Genomic DNA, 24,523 nt, shown 5'->3' with positions numbered 1-24,523 from the left:
CGGATGATGACCCTAACCTACCATCACGTTACGATAAAGGAGAGAGAAGAGATTTCCTTTTCTGTGGACTTTGCTAACTATGATCACACCCCACCTCACACCCACATATTCCTCGTCTTGAAGAAAAGAATGGTCAGTGACACACACTATTTATGTTGCATTAGAGACTGTAGAATAGTCGACGCAAGGTTAGATCATCTTTAGCCAAACGTATTAGTTTTGGCCTTCCCCACTTCACTACCGTAATTCGGAGCGATATGTCAACTTTGAAACCCTCAAATATCCGATGATTTTCCCCTCCCCATTGATCCAGGCTGTTGTTTCTTGTGTTTCAATTATGTAATTCCAAGAATGTTATCAGAATCCCATATTTATCAGAGTCTACCAGTTTGAGCGTCTGTTTCAATATGTATATATTTTTATACTTTGTTAATTCTAGCAAAGAAGCATCTATTCTATTTCATTTCATCGCTTTACTAGTCATTACCAGTTTTCCTACCGTTACATCACAGGTTAGCTCATATAAATGCAATAATGCCTCTACTTACGCCGATGGGAGTACATTTTCCAGCAATCTGAATACGTTAATGGGTGATCTGGTGAAGGACGCACCTCAGACAGGGTTCAACACTTCTTTCGACAGCAAAAGTCCTAACAGAATCGATGGCCTCCTCCAGTGCCAAGGTAACATATCTCGCCAAGACTGTTCAATCTGTTCACAGCAAGCATACGACAACGTTCTGCAACTTTTTGGAAATTACGTCGGAGGTCGAGTTTGGCTGGATAGCTGCTACCTGCGATACGAAAATTTTAGCTTCTTTTCAGAGATAGACACCAATGGGACTTATCTGGTTAACATAAATGAAATTAGCACAAGTAATATATATGATTTTAGGACCACTATGTCAAATCTCCTTTTCAACCTGTCTAATGAGGCCTACAATTTTGCAGACAAGGGATTCGCTCAAGGATCAGCTACATATTCTGTTAATGGCACCGTTTATGGTTTAGTTCAATGTTGGAGAGATTTATCCCTAAACAACTGCAGATCTTGTTTACTATTAGCAACGAATAAACTCCATGGATGTTGTTCCCTGAATGAAGGAGCCCAAGCACTGTTGGGAAGCTGCAGGGTACGATATGAAATATACCCTTTTTTTAACACTAGTACTCAAGGGAGTAGTAGTGCTAGTCCACCTCCACCTCCATCCTCCAACTCCTCAAGGGCAAACCCTCCAACAAAAGCTGCCCAGACTCCTCCGATGAATGGAACTTCATCCACCACGTCAAGTAATCTCTCTCTGCTGCATCTATTTTTATGATTTTCCCCTTTCTGGGATTATACAATTTGGTTGTAATTTGAACTTTCTGTAATAACAATACATGATCTGCTCTACAGAAAGTTCCTCTTCAAAAACACTACCCATAATATTAGGGATTGTGGGAGGCGTCGTTGTAGCGTTAATGGTCTCTTTGTTTGCCATGCGGAGCAAACTGAAATCCGCCTTTTCACGGAAGCCAGTAACCCGGGCGCAGAATGAAGGTAGAATCTGCAGTTTGAGCTATGTTTCCAACATTCAAGCTTATGTTACGTAATGAAATTAGATTCTTATTCACCTTTTTTTTCTCTACACAGAAACACATGAAAATGATCCAGAATCGACGCTACTGAAGCAGGAGAAAATTCTCTTCCCGTTAGAAGCACTCAGAGAAGCAATGGATAATTTTGATGAAAACAAGAAGCTTGGAGAAGGAGGCTTTGGCCCTGTATACAAGGTATTTGCGTATTCTACTATTGTTTCTAATACTTGACCCATGACTTGTCATATTATTTCACATAGACGAAGAGGAAAAGGGGTTTTCCCATGGGGTGTTGACGGTTCTGATTATTTCAGGGAATAACGAGAGAAGGAAAAGAAATAGCAGTGAAGAAGTTGTCTGTAAAATCTGGACAGGGAAAACAAGAATTTATGAATGAAGTGAAGATCGTCGCCAATGTTCAACACAAAAATCTGGTAAAGCTGCTTGGGTGTTGTGCCGAGGGACCAGAAAGGTTGCTTGTTTATGAGTATTTGCAAAACAAGAGTCTTGACACCTTCCTGTTTGGTATGTCATTTTGAATTTCTTTGGATGAAAGAAAGATGATAATTTTTTCATAAATTAATGAGAATGATGATTAAAAGTTTATGTAATTTTAGAAACCTTGAAATACGGATACAGATCCAGAGAAGAAGAGACATCTTGATTGGCAAAAACACTATAACATCATAATGGGAATAGCTCGTGGTCTTCTTTATCTTCACGAGGATTCACAGTTGTGTATCATTCATAGAGATGTTAGAAATTCTACAGTTTCAACAGTGATTCTGCATGCGGAAAGAACTGAAAAGAATCATTGAAACTTAATGCCCAGGGATACGAATTACCTCCAGCCATTGGTGATGTTTTGATGCAGGCCACAGTCCACTTGCTTCTTCTTCAGCACTCCAGCTTCAATCCAAGCAAAAGAAAAACATACAAAATTCTGAAGGCACTTCCAAGCTCTGCTATCTCAGCTAGATGATGTAAAACTGAAGGGGATTAAGATCTGAGCTTGGGGACCAAACAGATGAACATATATCTAAGCTTCCATCAAGCTTCTAATAGCTATGTGTTAGATGTCCCACAAATCAAGGCAGAGAAATCGAATCAAAGTGATGGACCACTTTAGTAGATCCCAATTACAAATTTAGTAATTGCAGTTGATTTTCTTAACTTAAGGAAACTACTGCAGTTAGTTTCCATAAGTTAAGGAAAGACTGCAATTCCATAATTGTAGGCAGCAATTGTGCAAAATTAATGGAGCTTAACATTCTCCCACTTGGTCCATACTTCCAAACTTAATGTCTCAACTTAAAAACCATTGATAATCTGTATTAAGTAATAGATACATGAATCATGGCGATAAGTCCTCTAATGACGAGTATTATCTTCCATGTATTACTATGCATTTATTCTTATTATAATTTATGTGGCAACAATATCTTAATGAATAAACCTTATGTTTATTCTTGGTCCTTCTTAAATGAATTTTTCTCAAATCAACTTAAAGTGCACATATATATGAGAAAAAACATCACAATAATTAAGAATTTCATTAAAATAACATTGTCCATACAATGAAAAACTACATAATGGAACCAAGTCCCATATTCAATACATGATCCTTGAATTTAAACGGTGGCATGCCCTTAGTCAAAGGATCAGCGATCATTAACTCAGTGTTGACGTGCTCAATGACCACTTTCTTTTCTTTAACACGTTCCCTTATAGCTAAATACTTAATGTCGATGTGTTTATTTCGACTCCCACTTTTATTGTTTTTAGCCATAAAAACAGCAGCTGAATTATCACAATATATTCTCAATGGCTTAGATATAGAATCCATAATTCTAAGCCCAGAAATGAAATTCCTAAGCCATACACCATGTAAAGTAGCCTCAAAACAGGAGACGAACTCGGCTTCCATAGTGGAAGTGGCAATCAAGGTCTGCTTGGCACTCCTCCACGATACAACTCCACCGGCCATCATAAAAATGTATCCTGATGTTGATTTGCATGAATCAACACATCCAGCAAAGTCAGAATCTGAGTAGCCAATTACTTCCAAGTTGTCCGTCCGTCTATACATAAGCATGTAGCCTTTGGTTCCTTGAAGGTACCTCATAACTTTCTTTGCAGCTCTCCAGTGGTCTAAACCTGGATCACTCTGATATCGTCCCAACATTCCCACAACAAATGCAATGTCAGGTCTTGTGCAGACTTGAGCATACATTAGGCTTCCGACAACAGAAGCATATGGAATGTTCTTCATTTGTTCCCTTTCAAAGTCGTTCTTCGGGCATTGGTTCAAATTGAACCTATCACCCTTCACAATGGGAGCTACACTTGGTGAACAATCCTTCATCCGAAATCTCTCTAAAATTTTATTAATGTAGGTTTCCTGTAACAGACCCAAGATGCCTGAAAATCTGTCTCTATGGATCTTAATGCCAATGACATAAGATGCCTCACCCATATCCTTCATATCAAAAATTTTAGAGAGGAATTGTTTCACCTCATGTAGCAAACCCTTATCATTGGTTGCTAGCAAAAGGTCATCCACATATAAAACAAGAAAACAAATTTTACTCCCACTAACTTTCAGGTATATACATTGATCCATAATGTTTTCTACAAAACCAAAAGAAGAAATTACATTATGGAATTTCAAATACCATTGGCGGGATGCTTGTTTTAAACCATATAATGACTTCTTGAGCTTGCAAACCAATTGCTCACCATCACTAGAGGGGAATCCTTCAGGTTGTTTCATGTAAACCTCCTCCTCTAGATCTCCATTAAGAAAAGCCGTTTTCACGTCCATTTGATGCAACTCCAAGTCAAAATGGGCTACTAATGCCATAATAACGCGCAAGGAATCTTTCTTAGATACAGGAGAAAAAGTCTCCGTGTAGTCGATTCCTTCTTTTTGAGTGAATCCCTTAGCAACAAGCCTTGCCTTGTATCTCTCAATTTTGCCCAATGAGTCTTTATTTGTCTTAAAGACCCATTTACATCCAATGGCTTTTGCGCCATTAGGCAACTCAACAAGATCCCAGACTTCGTTACTCTTCATGGAATTCATCTCTTCCTTCATGGCATTGTACCATAGTTCTGATTCTTTGCAACTCATAGCTTGTGAAAAGGACTCGGGATCATTTTCGGCTCCAATGTTGTAGTCAGATTCTTGTAGATACACAACATAATCATTAGGAATTGCTGATCTCTTTGGTCTAGTATATCTTCTTAATGTTGTATCATCATCTTCCTGAGAAGTATGTGGTTCAACTTGTTGTTCAAAAGTTCTTGGCAACTCTTGAACTCCTTGATCTACTGGAATATCATCAGCAGCTTGTGGAACCTCAACAATTGGTTGTTCAACACTAGTTTGTACTTGAGGGGTGCTATGAACAATAACCAATCTATCACTTGAAGTGGAAGGTTGAGATTCTGAATGATCCTTCTCAGAAATTATGTTTCTCGTTTGATCGCTCCCACTGATCAAGTCATTTTCAAGAAACTTTGCATTTCTTGATTCCACAATCCTAGTGCTGTGAGATGGACAATAAAATCTGTAACCTTTAGACCTTTCAGCATATCCAATGAAATACCCACTAATGGTCCTTGGGTCCAGCTTCTTCTCTTGTGGATTATAAATTCTCACTTCAGACGGGCATCCCCAAACGCGCATATGTCGCAAACTCGGTTTCCAACCTTTCCATAATTCAAAGGGCGTTTTAGGAACCACCTTGGTTGGAACTCGGTTTAATATATACATTTCCGTCTTAAGTGCTTCAATCCACAAGGATTTAGGAAGATTGGAGCTGCTAAGCATACTCCACACCATGTCCAATAATGTTCGATTTCTTCTTTCTGCTACACCATTCTGGTCGGGTGAACCAGGCATGGTGTATTGGGCAACAATCCCATGCTCTTGAAGAAACTTAGCAAATGGCCCAGGTGCTTGTCCATCTTCTGTGTATCTACCATAATATTCTCCACCTCTATCTGATCTCACGATCTTAATTTGCTTGCCGCATTGTTTCTCTACTTCAGCCTTAAAGATCTTAAAGGTATCTAATGCTTCGCTCTTTTTATGAAGCATGTAGAGATACATATATCGTGAGTAATCATCTATAAAGGAGATGAAGTATCTCTGACCATGTGAGTCCATGTCTGGACTACATATATCAGTATGTATGATCTCTAATATGTCCGAACTCCTATTGGCACCTTTCTTTGACTTGTTGGTCTGCTTTCCCTTTATGCAGTCCACACAAGTCTCAAAATCAGTAAATTCTAGAGTATTAAGTATTCCTTCATTTACCAATCTTTTAATTCTATCTATGGAGATATGACCTGGTCTCCGGTGCCATAATTTAGAGGAATCTTCATTAATAACACATCTTTTAGTGCCAGTGTGAACATGCATTGAATCATAAGTGACATTGTTTTGTAAATTAATGTAGTAAAGACCATTAGACAAAATACCATTCCCAACATAATCAGATTTATAGAATAGACTGAAAGTTTTTTCTGAAAAGTTTAAGGAATATCCAAAAGGTACAAGCCTTGAAACTGAGATCAAGTTTCTAGAAAAACTTGGAACATAAAAGGTCTTTTCTAATTCCAAAACAAAACCACTACTTAAAGATAAATAACATGTTCCTATAGCTTCCACATGCGAGCCCATCTTGTTTCCTGATAAGATGCTTTGCTCACTTCCCACTGGCTTCCTTAGGTTTTACAAACCTTGCAAGGAATTCGAAATGTGAATTGTTGATCCAGAATCAATCCACCATGTGTTAATATTAACGTTAACCATATTAGATTCATAACAAACAAATGAGATTATTTCCTTAAGTTCGGGAATTTCACAACGAATTTCAGAGAAATTTGTAGGTTGTACTGCTGCATCAAAACAAAGAATCACATGCTTATGTTAAAATTGAGGCTTAATAAATTTCATGTTTTACCAATGTAAATCATGCTAAAAAGAACTGAATCAAATGACATAAAAATTTCCCGTGGGCTAAATTTTTAATTCAAACAGATTCAATAAAACTTTATGATAAAACTTATTAATTCATAAATCCTGTGGGTAGGTTATGAAATTTTATCCTAATTAATTACATAAATATAATAAAGATTCCTGTGGGATAAAATTTATTATATTCAGTGTAATTAATTACAATTTAATGTCTAAATAATCTTTATGTGATCTAACCAAACAAAATATATAATTTTATTTAATTAAAGATGCTGTGGCTATTCTCTAATTAATTAAAATTATATGGATCACTAGACATTATTTTGCTGCATAAACAAAACTTAACCAGAGAGAAAAATAATGTTTACTGAAAGGAGTAAGTCAAAATGACATTTTAATAAACTCCATATAACTGTAATAATTTTCCAGCAAAATCAAAATCAAGGTTAAAGCAGTCAGCATTACCGAAAATGACTACAAATTGATTGTCTAATTTATAAACTTAACCCGGAGATTGACTGAAGCAGCGTTGATCTACTTTGCACTTGCATAGCAAATGCAGTTCGAAGGCTAGCTGGCTTGACTTCAGGCTCCGTCCTTAAGTTTATAAAACAACAAAAATTGACTAGCAAACAAGCTATTTTGCTCACAAGATAAATAAAATTAAAATCAAATTTACATTCCTTAGTCTAAGTGTCCCATAATTTATTTAAGACTAATTCTTAAATTAATTACAAAATGGGCTCTAAACAATTTGCAAACAAAACTGCAAATTTGAAATATTATTTATATATATTTATATAAAATTTCATGTGAGCCTAAACCAACCACGCATAAAATAATATATATATAAAATAAAAGGTTAGTTGATCGTGTAATTACTTTTATTGAAGTGAAAGACCCAATCATTAGCAATAAATTGTAATTGCATTAGTTTATATATACATAATCTTTATATAAATCAATAATCATAATATTATATCGAATTAACTGCAAAATATATAAACATTTCTTTGCCATATATACCATAATTTTTCCACCACTGACGCCCCTCCAAGCTTCTCAAAGGGATGGAAAATGTAATTTCAAACAATGAAGCACAAGATCAAATGTTTGAAATCGGCTAGTATAGAACCAGAGACAATGAAAAAACGTTACACGCCTGAAGATACTATCTTTCTTCGCAATATCGTAGTCAGGCGATATTCAAATTTAGCATTATAACGTAACGCATTAAATGTTCAAATTTAGCATTATAACCTAATGCATAAAGTTCTCAAATTCAGAAATCCAAGCACAAAGAAACGCGTTTAGAAACAAAATAAATAAATATCTAAAGATTTCTTTATATTACTTAAGTCATCAAAACCGTGAAATACTTGAATTCAGAAAATTCAGAATATATAAAAAGTCAAACCGTAAAATGATCGCCTTCGGCTCACATAAGAACTAAAACTGTAAAATGTTTGACTTCAGTACATTTTATATCTAAACCGAAAAAAAAGGATTTAATTTAGAAAACCGTCAAAAACTTGAATCAGAATATATCATAGCTAAAAGCATAAGATGCTTGGATTTAGTAAGCAATAAAGGGCTTGAATTCAGAATACGTTAAAACTAAAACAGTAAAATCCTTGAATTCAGAATATATTACAACTAAAACCGTAAATGGAGGATTCAGAATACGCAGGAAAAAGAATGCAAAACAAAAGCTGCATAGTTGAAGTTTTCGCAAGTATACTAAATTTAAGACCTTAAAAGCTTGTATTCTTCAACGGCTAAAGAAAACTACAGAATTCAAACTTTAGACTGCAAACAAGAACAACATTGCCATCTTACCATGAGCGGCTTCGACATGCATGGAGAAGAAGTGAAGATACCTAGCTAATGAAGTAGGTACGATGCGATAGCCTGTCACCGCAAGGGGCGTGCGAAGTTCAAGTCTACGCACAGTCACAATTTTTCAATTGTTTTAAAACTTAAACTTCACCACCAGGTTCCGAGTTCAAGTTCTTGGAATGCCCCACGACGCTATTTAACTTCAGTAATCTTAACATAAATGTGTAGGGCACTCTCGGGAGAGGCGGATCATGATTTGCATAGAGTAGGGTTTATAGCTTGGTCAAGATCCTAATATTCCATTGCATGGCAAATCTGGTTTAAGTTGAAGCCAACGCACAGAAAGACAAAAGGGTGGCGAGAGAATGGCAAATCTAGTTTAAGTTGAAGCCAACGCACAGAAAGACAAAAGGGCGGCAAGAGAATACCAAGGCAGAGATAAACCGCTCTGATACCAAATGTTAGAAATTCTACAGTTTCAACAGTGATTCTGCATGCGGAAAGAACTGAAAAGAATCGTTGAAACTTAATGCCCAGGGATACGAACTACCTCCCGCCATTGGTGATGTTTTGATGCAGGCCACAGTCCACTTGCTTCTTCTTTAGCACTCCAGCTTCAATCCAAGCAAAAGAAAAACATACAAAATTCTGAAGGCACTTCCAAGCTCTGCTATCTCAGCTAGATGGTGTAAAACTGAAGGGGATTAAGATCTGAGCTTGGGGACCAAACATATGAACATATTTCTAAGCTTCCATCAAGCTTCTAATAGCTATGTGTTAGATGTCCCACAAATCAAGGCAGAGAACTCGAATCAAAGTGATGGACCACTTTAGTAGCTCCCAATTACAAATTTAGTAATTGCAGTTGATTTTCTTAACTTAAGGAAACTACTGCAGTTGGTTTCCATAAGTTAAGGAAAGACTGCAATTCCATAATTGTAGGCAACAATTGTGCAAAATTAATGGAGCTTAACAAGAGACATTAAAGCAAACAACATTTTGCTGGATGAAAGGTTGAATCTGAAGATAGCAGACTTTGGGCTAGCAAGACTCTTTCCTGAAGACAAGAGTCATATCCAAACCAGAGTTGCAGGGACATAGTAAGACCATTTCCCACTGCCCTTCTCGATGCAATTTGTTAAAACTTATTAGTCAATTTGTTAGCGGTTAACATTTCTGCAATCAGATGCCACAAACACCCCCACTTACTTGAAGCATTTTGAGTGTGCAGCAGTTACATGGCGCTAGAGTATGCAATGCAGGGGCAATTATCTGTAAAGGTTGATGTTTATAGTTTTGGAGTGGTGGTCCTTGAGATTGTAAGTGCAAGGAAAAATAGTGATGCCAATCTTCCTGGTGAAATGCAAAGCCTATTAGAATGGGTAAGACGCCAATTCTTCTTTTATATTTTTCTTTATAAGTAACAGTGGATTGCGATAAATCACAATAAAGATGTTCAGAGACAATGCATTTACAATATTTGATGGAATGCAGGCATGGAGATTATACAAGCAAGGGCGTCTTCTGAATATGATTGATTCCGCAGTAACGGAAACATGCGGGTAGGAGGACACTGTAAGATGCATTCAGGTTGCTCTTCTATGCACGCAAGCTAATTCAGGTATCTGTCCAACCATGTCTAATGTTATATTAATGATCTCAAGCTCTCCTGTAACGTTACCAAATCCAACACGGCCAGCGTTTGTGAAAACTAGTGAGAGTAATTACCTGGGAGTATCCGCAGCCCCTTTGGTGCCTTCCATAAATGATGTCACCATCAGTGAAATAGAAGGTAGATAGATGATGTCACCATTACTGAATTATGAGATAGATAGGTAACCTTCAAGGTTGATGGTAAATGAAATCGTGGATGGTAGAGGGGTGGGTTTAACTAAACTTAAGATACATTACGTTTTTAGCGTTAATTATTTATGTGCTAAAGGTTGGGTGATTATGTATGAAGTAAAGGTTGATTATTTCTCAGGTGTTAATCAGCTGGGGTTCAGTTTTTATCAAATTATCAGTTTAAATTTTATGGATTGGGATTCATGGTGGGAGCTAGTTGTACGTAGATTGTTTATAATTTTGGTTACAGCATTTTAGAGTTTGATAGATTGGTTTTTAAATGGGAGCTGATCTAGCTAAGCGCTTGAAGGAAAAGGGTTTCAGCTGTTTTAGCTAGGCTCAGTTTGGAAAAAAGGTTTCAAGTTTGATTGTAAATAAATTTGTGAAAGATAGACTTACTGGTTTAGAGGTTGAAATTATTTTATTAGTGGTTTGGTTAGGTGTGAGAATTTACAGTGTCTATGGATAAGTGGAAGTTTGTGTGCACATATTTTTCATTAAAGGTTGGAGTTGGACTAGCCTAAACTCCCTTCAAATTGAAAAAAAAAAAATTGGTTATAAATAAAAAAATAAAATTGTGGAAAGTAAATTTATTGTTAGGTTGTTATTATTTTATTAAATGTTGGTTTGAGAGGTTGAAATTATTTTATTGGAGGTTGGTTCCATAGAGGTTGAAATTATCAAGCTGATAACTGTATTTCTATTGAAAGTTCACAAATTAAACTCTTTTTTATTCTAAATCTTATCTTATGGTCATAAATGAAAGATATTGACATACTCAAGTTGTCTTCTTTACATCAATTGTTGGAATTTTAACTATCCAATCCAATTGCTGAATTACCATGTACATTATCAAATAACAAATGGTATCATATAAATATCAGGGTTTATAAAATGAATGATTTATCAAATGAATGGTTGTGCTAGAGTCATTCATTTTAAAAAGGGAAAAATGATATCAACTAGCATATATCAACTACATTTATTAAATAGTGGTGCTAAATTTATTAGAGGTTGGTTAATTGTAAGAATTCACGTCCATGGATCAAGTGGAAGTGGACCTTTCTAGAGTTTAGTCACTGCCAGAATGTCGTAAATGCCTTAAATGTGCAAATTTAGTAGTGATTTTATGACAAGTATTTTAAGTTGCGTAGCCTACATAATCGTGTCATATATATATATATATATAACCAAGGATCAAAACTCTTGAATTGCAATTTTTTTTTCAAATTTTACACAAAAATATAAGTGAAGAAATAGTGAGATTAGTTGAAATGTTTTAACCCTAAGAATTTATTTTTTTCAATTGTTTTATGTAATATATATGCATAGTTTTTTTTAAACCCATATATAATATAGAAGTAGTTGACATGGAATGGACCTCAATGTGCACATTAAAATGTTATTTTGTTATTAATATATTTTTAAATACACATCAATATTACTTAATGGTGGATTTGAAATATTTATGTATTATCCACATAAGATTTATTATTAATATTAATATTTTATAATGCCATATTTCAATTTTATATTAAAAATTGAATGAATTACACATCTCCCTTTTTTTAAGAACTATTTGATTTTCTTTTACTTTCAATTACTTATTCTATTTGAGCATTGAAATATTTTAGTTGGACATAGAAATATTTTTTTCTATTTGGATATGGAAATATTAATTTATGGCTGAGAGTAACTGTCAATGTTTTTTGCACATCTCCTTTATACTAGGTTGCAATATCAATAATTAATAAAGCCAGCGCATTAAGGGTGGTAGATATTATTAATGTTTTATAATACTTTCAATTAAAACTAACCAAATATGTACATTTTTTTTGTTTTTTTTTTAAGTGGACATTGTTTTTTTTAAATTGGTTCATGGACACCAAATCTCCCGCTATGTCTACGGAAACAATCCTTAATTAAAACTAACCAAATATGTATGTTTATTTTTGTTTTTTTTTAAGTGGACATTGCTTTTTTTTTTTAATGTGGTTCATGAATACCAGATCTGCCACTATGTCTACAGAAACAATCTTGGGCAAAAGGGATCACTTTAATTAAATCTCTTCAACTTATTTGACTAGCTTGACCCCAATTAGAGCATTGAGGAGAATTGACCCATGATGTCACGCCCACGAGTCATGCGGGCGATGTGCGATGAGGTGGGGTGACCCACCCTCGGTTAAACATGATGAGCTGGCGTGCGACGAGTCAGTGAGTGGGTGAGTTGGTTGCGACGATGGGACGAGTTGGTGCGCGATGAGCCAATGGAGAGTTGAAAAACTGAAGAAGACAAAATTTGGCTAAGTATGGAGGATTGTGATGGTGAGTTATACGGTGCACGGTTGGGTAAGTGGACCTGGCGGGGTGATGACATGGACAAGCAGACGTGAAGTTGGGTAATGGTTCGCTGAGTTGAGGGGTCGGCTTGGGCAAGCTGACCCACCTTCATTCTTATGGAGGGCGTATAAGTAGAGGACACATTTGAGGAGAGAAGGCATAAAGCAACAAGTTCAAACATTCTAAGTGTGAGTTCACATGATGTTGGATGAGCCAAAGGGTGGACGAACGGAGTAAGGGAAGGTGCAGGCGACTCTAGACCGAGCACTGAGCCGAGGAGAAACAGAACACAGATTTTTTTCTTGCAAGTTGTAAGGCAGGCACGTCTGCCCAACGGACGAATTGCGTAGGGCGTTGTTGCACAACTGGGGCACGTCTTCCTGGCGAGCAACCCGCAGAGGGCGTCGCTGCATGGCAAGGGCGACTCTGCCCGAAAAGACAAGCTAGTGTAGTTAGGTTGTGGTAGGCTAGTCTGAGGTGCGGGTGAAGTGTCGAGGAGTTGGGGCGAGCTACGGACAGGCGCCAGAAGGGCGACATGCCATAAGCAAGATCTGAACAAAGGCTGGGATGCAGGTAACTGGTTTGTGCGAAAAACAGTGTGGAGGGAAGCCCGGGTAGGGTGCCTTTGCTCGACGAGTTGGACAGCTTGACCCAGTAAGGGTGGACACTCCTGAACGACAGTTGAGCACTGCTGAACGGTGCAGGCCGAATTGTGATGTTTTGACAGAATTGTAAAGAGGAAACTTGGGATTCCTTTACAAAGGTTATACTTGTATGTTTACTTATAAAATATTATTATTATCATTGTTGTGTAGAATCTTACCAGGGAGTTTCCCCCCCATTAAAGATTGTATCCGTAGTGCATATGTTTATAAATGATAATGATGATGATGAATGTATTTCCACTGTGTTAAAAAGATGAATGCTTAGTAAAAAGTGAAAAATAATCTAAGTGTTGAATGTTAGGCATAGTCCACACTTGAAAGTATTGGAGAAAAGAAATCGGGTGGTGGTGTCGCACTTGCTTATGAGCGGTTGAAAGACTACCACCAAGATAGCTCCAGATTTTCCGCGGGCTTTGTTGATGATTGAAGTGTTACTACTACACTTCGTGATAGTTTTAGCAGGGGTGAAGCATTGTGCTTGGGCCAAGCTAAACGACGAGACATGACAAGTTTGGAAGAATGCCAAGGGAGGCTCTTGCTGACCTTATACAGGTTGAAGTGGATGAAAAAAGAGAACCCACAGATTCGGGATGAACTTGAAGACTTGGAAAGAAATGTTGAAGATGAACTTATTTTACTTGGTTGGGGAATGGAGCAGGATGTAGTTACAGATTGCAATGATGAAGAAGAGGAAGTTGTGATGTATGAAGATGTTGCAGATGTGTCAACGATAGAGGAAGAACTTGAGACACTTCCAATTGCTCAAGTTGGACCAGGATCGTACATTTTGTAGGCATTGATGGATGAGGACACTCACATGGAGGAGCCTCATGATGAAGTAAGTATTCCTATTACTACTTGTGTTTCATTGGATCTTTTGGAGGATTGGCCATATGCAGGAAAGGGAAAAGTTAGTTTGTCGATGCGATGGACAACCTTACCATGGATGTCTACGATGAGACCTTGTGTGGAGAAGCAAGGAACATTGATTGTTGGATAGCTTGTTGGAGAAATTTATGACCTCATGGCACGGGGTGAAAATGATCGTGACAAGGGAGGAACATGATGATCATTGTGGAGGATGGGTCATGCTTTAGCCATATGGAGAATTGGCTAAGTGCCTAGCATGAATCATGGAATGATTGGAGAAAGGGCACACACTTGGGTTTGATGATACTTGGGAGGAATTGTTCATGGCTGAAGACAAAGAGGGAGTCTTGGTGGACCTTTAGTGGGGGAGCTATGATGGAAGGGAATTATGTGATTTGACTTGATGATATATATGGTTAGAATGACCGAGAGAACTAGACTTGATTGAGACTAGGATGAAGATGACCGATGTTGTGATGGGTCTACTTAGTTGGACAACATGGGCAGATTGAGTCATGGACATCAAGTTGAATAGAGGGAGAATGGCAGACACTATGCAGGGACATTATGTGGGAACACTTGTAGAGATGTCACTTATGGGCATCCAATGAGGAGCGCCAAGGTAGTGATGTTGTGAAGATGGATTTGCTAATGTGACATGGAGACTTTTACTTATGAGCCGATGGAGATGTTGTGCACTCTTGTACAACAAGACCATGGATCGGTTGGATTTGTAAGAAGTATATGAGGTCATTCCTACTACATGGAGAGCTAAGGCATCTTGCAGTGACCTTTGGGGCCAAGACATGTATCTTGCTGAGATGTTGGATGGATATGATTCATGGAGCTCATGATGACATGAGGTTGTTGCAGCCATTGGAGACTTCATATTATAGTGGGCTTGGAGGCTTTGATGTATTGAGGAGCTGAGGTCAAAGGTGTACCTAACTATGATGCAGTATGGGATGCATATCTTTGGGCACATTTATGGGGTGTGTTCAGGGGGAGTGACTTGATGGAGATGATCGAGACGAGACACTTTGGTGTTGATGGAGTTGTAATGATGATGATGCCTTGGTGGAAACACTTGGGCATGGGTTGAACCAGGACTTAACCACTTTTGATACATGGAGGCTAATTGGTTATGACCATGGGCAACACAAGGATGATGAGACAGGCATATACTTATTTCATTGGCAGACTTGAGGGATGGCACATTACAGATATGATGGAGGTTGCTTCATGGACCTGGATGTGGCACATTGAGAGTCGGTTGGATGAGAGGATCTCTTTATTTTGAGGAGATGGATCTTACACATATGGATGATGATGTTGGGATAGATGCGGCTGATCGACATACATCACATTAGCACCAACATCATGGACAAAATGTTGCAGATGAGATGGAGGCTACTTCATGGACCTAGGCATGACTTACTTACATTTTGATGGAGATATGATGGTTATTAATTGAGTTGATATTATGAGAGGATGTTGAGAGAAATGACCAATGATGGCATGAGGAGGTGCATTCTCATGGTTTGAGTGTGACAGTTGGATTGATCACTCGACTAGTTCGAGTCATGGGGGCTATAACAATGTACTGAGATGTGTTAGAGTTGGGTTGGAGTATCATGGCAGTAGTTCACATGATAGAAATACATGATGGGGTTGACACGATATATGTTGTAGTGATAGCATGTAGCTTGAGTTGGAGGGACCAACTTTCCACGGTGGGGCAGCATGTGGAGTCGCGGCGGATGCGGTTAATGATCATGGATTGAGGAGACTTTCCTATTCATGGAGACATGAACCTTTATGGTTTGTGTGATGACAGAGCAGATGTGGGTAGCATGGACATTTTGAATGATGGAGCTAGCGACACATTGCGATGTCGTATGATGGTGTTGTCAAGGACAAGCATTTAGAATGGGGGAGTATGTCATGCCCACGAGTCGTTCGGGTGATCTGCGACGAGGTGGGGCGACGTGCCCTCGGTTAAATGCGACGAGCTGGCATGCAATGAGTTAGTGGGCGACGATTTGGTGAGTGGGTGAGTCGATTGCAATGATGGGACGAGTTGGTGTGCGACAAGTTGGGCGGTCAGTTAAACGCGCCTAGGACACGAGTTGCGACAAGCCAATGGAGAGTCAAAAAACTGAAGAAGACAAAATTTGGCTAAGTATGGAGACTTGCCATGGTGAGCTTATACAGTGCACGTTGGGTAAGTGGACCCAGCGGGGCGATGACATGGGCGAGTCGACATGAAGTTGGGGCATGGTTGGATGAGTTGAGGGGTCGGCCTAGGAAAGCCGACCCACCTTCATTCTTGTGGAGGGTATATAAGTAGAGGACACATTTGAGGAGAGAAGGCATAAAGCAACAAGTTCAAACATTATAAGTGTGAGTTCAGATGATGATGGACAAGCCAAAGGGTGGACGAACGGAGTAGGGTGAGGTGCAAGCGGCTCTAGACTGAAGCACCGAGTCGAGGAGAAACAAAACACAAATTTTCAGTTTGCAGGTTGTAGGACGGAGTACGTCTGCCTGATAGACGAACCGGGTAGGGCATCGCTGCATGACTGGGGCACGTCTGCCCGGCGGGTGACTCGTAGAGGGTGTCACTGCATGACGAGGGCGAATCTGCCTGAAATGACGAGTTGGTGCAATTAGGCTGCGGTAGGCCAGTCTGAGGTGCGGGTGAAGTGTCGAGGAGTTGGGGCGAGCTGCGGACATGCACCAAAAGGGCGACACACCGAAAGCAAGATCCGAATGAAGGTCGAGTTGCACGTAACTGGTTCGTGTGATGAACAATGCGAAGGGCGACCCAGGTATGGCGCCTCTGCCCGATGAGTTGGACGACCTGTCCCGGTAGGGGTGGATGCTCTTGAACGACAGTTGGGCATTGTTGAACGATGCAGGCCGAATTGTGATGTTTTAACAAAATTGTAAAGAGGAAACTTGGGGTTCCTTTACAAAGGTTGTACTTGTATGTTTACTTATAAAAGATTATTATTATCATTTTTGGGCAAACTCTTACTAGGGAGTTGCCCCTCCCATTAAAGATTGTATCCGCTGCACATATGTTTATAAATGATAATGATGATGATGAATGTATTTCCACTGTGTTAAAAAGATGAATGCTTAGTAAAAAGTGAAAAATGATCTAAGTGTTGAATGTTAGGCGTAGTCCACACTTGAAAGTATTGGTGAAAAGAAATCGGGTGGTGGTGCCACACTTCCCTATGAGCGGTTAAAAGACTATCGTCAAGATAGGGGTGTGACACATGACCTCCCATTAGCAAGAAGCTTATATGATGGAACTTGATTGATTGAGTTAACCTTTGGGGCTGGACATTACTTTTTTATTTAGAGAATATTTTATTTTTATTTTAAAAGTATGTGTCAACTCAAAGAAAAAATTACAACTAACCTTTGGGGCTGGACATTGTGTTTTTATTGGAGAATATTTTATTTTTATTTTAAAAAGTATATGTGTCAACTCAAAGAAAAAATAAAAAAATTACACATCTCCTGATAGAATTTTTCTCTTGGTGTAATAAATTGTTTTAAAAAGTTAGGAAATAAATTTCTTAAAGGTTTCCTTATATTTTGAAAGATAGATAACATTTGAATTTATTTATTTTAATAATTTATGGTTTAGAATTTCTTTAATCTCAATCAATTCAATATAGAAATTTGATGTGTGTACATTTGGGTCCATTTGTGTATTGTAAGTTTAAATTATAATGATAATGATGTCATTTGTTTAACCTGAAATTAATGGAGAAGCCTAGACTATTCTAGAATGCATTATTAGATGTTTGTAGAGATTATGGTGTCTTGTTAAAATTGCGAGGCTTATATAGGATGCAGATCCTATTTATGAGGAAGTTGTTCCAACTCCTCAACACACTTGTAACCTTATATATGTACGAGCTTTCTTGCTAATAAACAGTAGAATGCGCTGATTGCAGACACTCTCGAGGTTAAGTTGGTCTCCACTGGGGATGCACATTTCTTTCATGTTCAAGTTATTTATTGAATTTTAGTTGGTATCAGAGCAAGGGATCAGAGGCTTGTGTGCCATCTCTCAAGTTAAAATTGTCCACTGATTATCGTGAAATCTCAACAATGTAAAGATTTAGTGTGTGTTTAATTGTTGAGAGGCATTTGTGTGAATTTGATTGTGAACCTGGGGTGGACGAGCTATCCCATGCCATTGTTGGAGCCTATTTCTATTGTGAAAATTGGCTGCCACATTTGAGATTCGTAAGAGTCATGCCATGTATTGTGTTGTGTGTGAGCTTTAGGAGGAAGCACACTAGTCTTGTTGATCACAAAACGTGAGGAGTTAAGGGCACATGTCCAACATCTGGTGTGTAGATATTGTATGTAGATCTTCCTGGTTGAAGCGCTAGAAGATCCTCGAAGGAACCACTGCCATTGAGGATGAGCCAACACTAAACCTCAATCTGTAGAGGATTTATAGTTATTATTTTATTTCTTACAACATTGCAAGTGTTTTTAATGCAACCTGCGTATTATACCGGTTGGAATATATCTGAATGCCATGCAATATGTAGCAGTAATTGGGAGAAGAGTTCTATGGATTTCTTCAACATTTGGTCTCGAAAAATGATCGGAATTCTTCTGAAGTCTATCAATGCACGTGTGATTACAGTAGATAAGAAGAAAGGTCTGGGTGATTTCACAATGGTCCAGGATGTCATTGATGTAGTTCCAATGAATAACAAGAATCTCGTCACCATTAATGTGAAAGGAGGCACTTATAGGGAGAAGGTGACTATTCTTAAGGAGATCCCTGCAAAGGAGTCAGACCGTGCCTGTTATTTCAAGAGGTTTCTCCAGAAATTTGTGCGAGGTCTATCCCTGTTGAATCAAATGGTGTAGCATGAAAAAAAGGTGTTGTTGAATTTGCTGCACGTGGAGAAGCGACAGGAGGAGCCCTGATATTTTCTTATGTGTGGAGAGTCTTTTTTAATCCACACTCGATAGTGTGAAAGGAGGAGTGTATAAGATGAGAGACAAAGATTTGCAGAAAAATTAGATGTTGATATTAAGCGGTGGGTAGTAGGGAAAGAAGGAAATTTGAGAGCATTGCTCTCAACATTACAATAGATTCTTTGGCCAGAAGTTGGTTTGAAGGTTATCTTTGAGTAGACTAGTGCGAGCAGTTTTGGAGTTGTTGGAGCACAGTCAGACTTTGTCCATAGGTCGCCTCCATTGTGAAGAGGTTTTCCATTACACCAAAACCCGCAGGTGTTGGTAAATGTTCCAAACTAGTAACTAGGATCCCCAGGGTGGAAATTACAGATTCCATAGAGGTGCGGTGATTCTTCCAACACCCCTCCTCAAATGCAACTCGGGGGAATCGAACTTGGGTCCAGGCTCTGATACCATGAAGAGGTTTTCCATTACACCAAAACCCGCAGGTGTTGGTAAATTTTCCAAACCAGTAACTAGGATCCCTAGGGTGGAAATTACGGATTCCATAGAGGCGCGGTGATTCTTTCAACAGAGCTTGACCACACCAAATGCCCTGAGCATACATAGTTAAACAACAATGCTTTAATATTAAGAGATTAAAATGAAGAGAACAAGCAAAAATGGAAAATGCTTAGCTATAGCTTATCATAAGCTTGTGCACCAAATTCGTTCACATCAAAGGTCCATTCTCGGCCCAACAACATTCCAATAGCACTCCACAATTATTTTTTTATGTCATGATCGACTCCACGGCGAGGGATGAATCAAACAACAACTCAAAAGTCGTAGTAATCCTTGATACAACAGGGCCTCAATCCACAACGATTACATAGTCCAGGCGACTCCTGAATGGTGACCTTTCATAATTTGCAGATCACGAATACCAATGGGTTTGACTAGCGACCAAAGTGGGAGATGAACCCACAACTATGGAGAACAAAATTGAAGCCTGTTCTGAAGAGGAAATCAAGGTCACTGTGAAAAAGTTGAATGAACTTTCTGCTTCATTCCCCCCCCCCCCCCCCCAAGCAGTCGAAAGAGATGTTCGACAGAAAAATAAAAGAAAGCTAACATATTTGATCCTGGGACCAATCGAGCAAATATCTAAGCCTAGTGGTAGAAAAATTTTAGAAACACTTACACAACGACAACTCCCACATTATTGATGCTGAGATTTTCCATCCTCAATTGAAACATCCTCGTCTTCATTGTCAAGGTGTTATAACTTCGGCCCTCTATCCAATAAATCACATAAATATCCTTGCCATGTTTCTCAATCAATCACACTAACTTCACACGAAGTGATCCATGAAATTCCTTTGGCTTGAGAGGTCCAATGTGTAAAGTGTTAGAAAACCTGCACAGATGAATCTAGCTAGTAAAGGTTGAACACACAACTTTGCAGAGCAAAAACACTAAAAGAAAATCAAAAGAACAAAAGAATGATTCATTAGAAAATAGGTTACAATGCTCATGATATAACATTACTGGGTGAAGATCCCAAGGTAATGCACCATAGTGGTGATCAATGAGAGGACTGAACACCTACAACAAGTTCCAGAGAGAACTAGCTAGTTGCGGAGTGAAAGGAGGAGCAAATCAGGGAGTAAATCATGCAGAAGAACTAGCCAGTTGCGGAGTTAAAGAAGGAGCAAATCAGGGAGTAAATCATGCAGAAGGAATCTTGCATGCAGTCCCATGCTGTAACTAAGTGTCCGCATGTAGGTGTGTAGTACCTCCAACACCCCCCTGAACAACACTATGGGGAAAAATAGAAAATGTGCCTTGGCAACTAAGGCCAAAGGTCACCCAAAATACAGTGCAACTTGTACTAAAATTGAGGAAAGAGGGAAAACCTCGTGGGAAACCCCCCCCTCAAAATACAATTTAATCAAAAGAAAAGAGGAAGAAAAGATAGTTGCTAAGCAACTGTGTCCTTCACTCCAAGACGATCGCGCAGAGAGCGAAACTTTTGCTCAGTGAATGTCTTGGTGAAGATGTCTATAGTCTGTTCTGCTGAAGGACAACACTGCAAATCAATGACCCGATCATGTACTAAGTCTCTAATGTAGTGCATATGGATCTCTATGTGCTTCGTCCATTGCTGCTATACTCGATCCTTGCAAAATTTGAGAGTGCTCTGGTTGTCACACCAGATGATAATGGGCTGGTGGAACTGGATGCCCAACTCAGTGAGGAAGTGTTATAGCCACAGACCCTAAATGGTGATGTTGACTACTGCTCTGTACTCGGCCTCGGCTGAAGAGAGAGCAATAGCAACCTGCTTCTTGCTCGACCAACAGATAGGGCCAGACCCTAGACTGAGTGAATATCCAGAGGTGGACTTGCGATCAATGTTGTCGCCCGCCCAATCAGAATTAGTGAAGCCAATGAGATTCAATGTAGTGCTTGCTGCATAGTGAATCCCGAAGGTGATGGTGCCCTGCACATATCAGAGGATGTGCTTGGTAGCATTCTAGTGTAGCTCATGCGGCTCTTGCATGTATCTGGAAACTGCCCCTACTGCATATGAGAGATCTGGTCTGGAGTGGGTGAGGTACAATAAGCTCTTCACTAGTTGTCGGTAGAGAGTACTGTCAAGTAATGGAGTGTCACCTCCATCCTCAAGGCGGACCCCAGAGAGAAAAGGAGTCAGTGCTGGCTTGCAGTCAGTCATGTGAAATCTCTCAAGGAGATCCCGTGCATACTTAGCCTGAGAGAGTTTGATGTCAGTGGCATCCTAGCTGATCTCAAGACGAAGAAAGAAGTGTAATGGACCCATGTCCATCATGAAGAACCCATCATGCAAGGCCCTCTTGACTACAGCAATGGCTAAAGCCGAGTTGCCGGTGATCAGGAGATCATCCACATACAAAACTAAGATAAGAAGAGAATCATGTGTCCTGAGCATGTAAACATTCAGATCAGATTTACATCTTTCAAAGTTTTGTGATAAGAGAAAAGAATCCATCTTCGCATACCAAGCTCTCAGGGCCTGCTTAAGGCCGTAGAGAGATTTCTTCAGTCTGCAAACCAAAGATGAATCCTGAATGAAACCATGTGGTTGCTCCATGTAGATGTCCTTAGATAGGTCTCCGTGAAGAAAGGCATTCTTCACATCCATCTGATGTACTTCCCACCCCTGGGCAACCACAATGGCAAGTGCAAGGCGTATGGAATCCATCTTTGCTACTGGAGCAAAGGTCTCATCATAATCAATGCCACGCATTTGCTGGAAGCCTTTGGCTACTAGCCTAGCTTTCTGTCTAGTGATTTTCCCATCTACAGCACTCTTGGTCCTGTAGACCCATTTGCATCGGAAAAGTTTCCTTCCTGAAGGAAGGGGGACCAGATCCCAAGTTTGGTTCTCGAGGAGGGAGTTATACTCCTCCTCCATGGTGGACTCCCAAGATGGATGCCCAGTAGCCTCAACATAAGACTGCGGATCAGAAGACTAAACCAAATGACAATGCCAAGATGGTGTTGGTTCAGTGGCAGTGAGGGCAAGAGGAGGCTCAATAAACTCTGAGCTAGTCCTCCACGGATCAGAATTACCCCCCACAAGACCATTTCTAGTAGCTGGGTGGTCTTGTGCATATATCTCATGTGAGCTCCTTGTTCTCTGATTTATGACAAGGGAAGTTGATTCATTGCTGGAAGCCTGATCTGGGCTTGGATGTGGATCATCATATGCATGCACTGGATTTGTATCTGAAGACTCTGTATCTGCATCTTCATGCTCTACCGCGGCATCTGCATGCTCTGTATCTGCATCTGAGTGTACTGAGTCATCATCTCGGACATGAGGTAGATAAAAGGTGTCTGCATGCGGTAATTGAGGTGCATGCGAGAGACATTCCTCAAATTTGACACTTCGCTCAATGATGGGCTTGTCTGTAGAGGAAATCAGGAGTCGGTATCCCTTCACACCATCAGGGTATCCAACAAAGATGCACTCAATGCTTTGTGAATCAAGAGCTTTCCTCTTTTCAGAGGGGATTCTGGCCCATGCTCGGGAGCCGAAAACATGGAAGTGGGTGACCTCTGGTTTAGTGCCACTCCAAGCCTCAAAGGGGGTTTGATCCTTGACAGACCTATGAGGAGATCTGTTTTGGATGTAGTTAGCACAATTAAGTGCTTCATCCCATAGCTTATGAGGCAGTGACTTAGCATGCAACATGCAGGAAGCCATCTCTTTGAGAGGTCAGTTCTTTCTCTCAGCAACTCCGTTCTGCTGTGGAGTGTATGGAACTATGTACTGCAACTATATGCTGGACTTAAGGCAAAGGTTCTGAAGTGTTGTGTTAACATATTCCCCCCCATTTTCTATACGGAGGGCTTTGATCTTTCTATCTGACTATGTCTGAGCTAGTTTGAAATCTTCAAAGTGCGCAAAAACTTCATATTTGTCCCTGAGAAGATACACCCATGTATACCGTGAGAAATCATCAATAAATGTAAGCAAATACCTTGCTTTGTTGATGGAAGGATGAGGAAAAGGCCCCATGAGATCACTATGGATCAGATCTAGAGGAAAGGATGCTCTGTGAGTCTTGCCAGTGTCAAACTTTTCTCTAGGATGTTTGCCAAGGACACACCCTTCACAAACTCCTTTGGAGAAACCGATATTTGGAAAGCCTTCCACCATCTCATGCTTGCTTAGCTACTGCATATACCTGTAATTTAAGTGACCAAACCTCTCATGCCAAAGCCTACTACTATCATCAACATGTGTAAGCAATAAGGAGGATTCAGATTCAATAAATTCCGAAAATGTATACAATCTGGCTCCATTGTTTACCTCACCAGTTGCAATTTTGGAGCTACTATGTAGGTCATATATGTTCACTACATCTGGAGTGAATTCCACTCTCTTTCCGGCGCCAGAATGAGTGATCTGATAAACTGAAAGCAGGCTTACCAAAAGTTTTGGAACATGAAGCACATCTTCAAAGCTTCCGTGTAAAAGTTCCACTCTACCTTTTTCGGTGACCTCAATAGGTGAGTCATCTCCCATGAGGATGGGAGGTCCTTTGCATGCATCCAAAGAGAAATAGACTTCCTTTGCAGCAGCCATATGATATGATGCACCAAAATCTATAATCCATGCATCAGGGGAAGAATTAATTGCAACTAAAGCATGAAAAGTTTTACCTTTCTCGTGTGGTGGATCCTCAGTTTTCTTCTTGGCACCCTGAGGGATGTGGTCCCCAAGGTTGTGCTTCTGAAGGATTTTTGCAATTTTGTCAATTTGTTTCTTCATGTAGGAGGATTCTAGATGGAATCCTCGGTGACAGTAGGTGTATTTGTCTCCTTTCTTCCCTTTCTCATTTCTGGAGGCAGAGGAGTCATTGAAGGGCTTGGTGTACCCTTCTTTCTT

At 39.4% G+C, this 24,523-nt stretch overlaps 1 pseudogene; it reads left to right on the top strand.

The window, feature by feature from the left end:
- Positions 1-212: 212 nt before the first annotated feature.
- LOC149222869 (cysteine-rich receptor-like protein kinase 15) lies at positions 213-14,056 on the top strand (annotated as a pseudogene).
- Positions 14,057-24,523: the final 10,467 nt, after the last annotated feature.

The sequence above is a fragment of the Pinus tabuliformis genome, chromosome Q, assembly GCF_031772625.1.
Source record: "Pinus tabuliformis cultivar Carrire ecotype Pingquan chromosome Q, CPIR1, whole genome shotgun sequence".
NCBI classification, from domain to species: domain Eukaryota; kingdom Viridiplantae; phylum Streptophyta; class Pinopsida; order Pinales; family Pinaceae; genus Pinus; species Pinus tabuliformis.
Note: the sequence above shows the minus strand (reverse complement) of the source record. Positions and strands in the feature narration are given on the sequence as shown.